General features: G+C 54.4%; 1 long non-coding RNA gene across 1 annotated transcript; it reads left to right on the top strand.

The window, feature by feature from the left end:
• Positions 1–126: 126 nt before the first annotated feature.
• Positions 127–1,447, top strand: LOC123254744. Its single transcript, XR_006506703.1, has 3 exons — positions 127–212; positions 361–443; positions 1,379–1,447. It is a non-coding gene; the product is annotated as an uncharacterized LOC123254744 (long non-coding RNA).
• The last annotated feature ends 632 nt before the right edge of the window (positions 1,448–2,079 follow it).

The raw sequence follows: 2,079 nt of genomic DNA, 5'->3' as shown, positions 1-2,079 counted from the left end.
CTCCTCCTCCTCCTCCTCCTTCTCACTCATGTTCCTCATTAGCTCAAGAGGGAAGCACGTCCCCTCTTCCCTGCCTCGGGGGAGGAAGGCTGTATGGGAGAATCCTCTCTAACATCTGAACAAGGTCCCTTTTGGTGCCAGCATGGCTAACCCTTGGGGGATGTGCCTTAATGAGTTCCATATTGGTTGGGGGATGAAGCCATCCAAGTTTCGTGAGTCTCCTTTTGCTTGGGTCCAAGTCTTAGTCACTGGAGGGGCTCCCTCTTCCCTGGGGCAGCGCGAGGAGGAGAGCCCTGGCAGGTTTCCATTGTTTCCCCTCCCCACCGTGGGGTGGCTCCATTTCCTCCTTGTCTCTCCAAGGTTGTCTTTATGGTGGCTTCCCCAGAGCCGAAGGGGACGTGTTCTCCCCTCCCAACGAGAACTGCACGGTCTGCATCTGCCTTGTAAGTGTGCCTCCGTCCGGCGTCCAACCCCCAAGGGTGCATCTCCTTAGCTCTCAGGGGAATCGCTAGGAGCCACAGAACTCTGGGCTAGGCAGGAGCTGAGCTCTCCGTCTTGTCGTGGACGTGGGCCGAGGCTTCAGAACGGAAACCCGCCGGGGAAGGGCTAGGCCGGCCGGGAGGGGAGCGCCTTCTTCTAGATGCCCCGGGCAGGCAGAAAAGGGTTAAGCAGCAAACAGAATCCATCTGGTTAGGCAGGGAGGAGGAGAAGACTCCTGAGGAAACCTCCAGCCAATGAGGCTGATCTCTCTCCAGGCAAAATATTTGCCAATGTGGAGTCAGCCTGTAAACATTGGGGAGTTCGGTGGACCTGCAAGCCCAACCGAGTCTCCTGGGAAGATTTCCTGTTAAGCACGTCAGCTCACTTTCTGGCCCAGTTGGCTTGGCACAGATGCATTGCCTCAGTGGGTCAGGGGGCAGCTGGCACGCTGCGATTTTCTAATAAATGGAATTAGGGGGAACTCCATCGATGGCCGCGTTGCCTTCGTATTTTGAAGATTCTGTTTCGTCAAGAGGCAGGAGAAGCAGGCCTAGAGATGGGTCAGAGAGGGAAGGAGAATCTGCAGGGGCAGGAGGCTGGGCAGGGCATGGAGAGGACAGGAAGGCAGGGGGGCCAGAGGGCAGCTGGGTGACTCAGGGAATTGAGAACCAGGCCTAGAGATGGGAGGTCTTGGGTTCAAATTTAACCTCGTATTTCCTAGCAAACCATTGAACCCCAATGACCCAGCCCTGACGGCTCTTCCGCCTTGGAACCGATACACAGTATTGATTCAAAGATGGACGATGAGGGTTTTCGTTAGGAAAAAAAGGAAGAAAGAAAGTTCCTGAGCCCATTCCTCACCTAAACGTTCCCTCCTGAATTTTCTGGCCTCTCTCAGGCTGGGAACGTTTCCTGTATCGCCCCCGAGTGTCCTCCTGGTCCTTGCCTGACCCCGCCGCAGTCAGACTGCTGCCCCTGCGTCCCAGGTGAGTTTCATTTTCTTATTTGGTCTCTGCCCTCGGCCAATCCAGGCCACAAATACTTTCCGATGTGAAGATAGGACTCTTGACGTGGTAGGCAAGAATGATTGGGGGGGTATTTAAAAGGGGACAGCAGCCCGCGAGGGTGAGAGGCAGCGACGCCGGCTTGGCGTGGCCCATCCCTGCCCCCGCCGATAAGGCTTTCAAAACATTTTTTTTTTAAACTTGGTTTTCCTTTCCATGATGCGATAAACAGCTGGTGTGCCCTTGGCAGCTCGACAGGATATATTTACCATTGGTAGATGCCCTGATCTCCCGCCCGAGGCAGCCCCTAGTTCTCCGTTGGTGTCTTAGCTCCTAAAGAGCTCTGTGGCCTTGGACGAGTCACTTCCTCTGCTGAGAGGCCCCGTAATACAGTAGAAACCAGACTGACTTTGGGGTCAGAGTCGCTCAGATTCGACTCCTCGTTTCCTTTGTGACTTCATGCAGCTCTCTAGGCTTCGGTTTTCTCATCTGTGAAACCTGAGTCTCTTCGACTGTAACGCCATCATCCTGGGATGTTTTTCTGACCCTCAGTTTGCTCATCTGTAAACTGGAGATAATTCTCTTTCTCCTCCTT

This window comes from Gracilinanus agilis, unplaced genomic scaffold, assembly GCF_016433145.1.
Source record: "Gracilinanus agilis isolate LMUSP501 unplaced genomic scaffold, AgileGrace unplaced_scaffold31469, whole genome shotgun sequence".
Taxonomy (NCBI): domain Eukaryota; kingdom Metazoa; phylum Chordata; class Mammalia; order Didelphimorphia; family Didelphidae; genus Gracilinanus; species Gracilinanus agilis.
The sequence above is the reverse complement of the archived record's forward strand: the minus strand, read 5'-3'. Positions and strand labels throughout refer to the sequence as shown.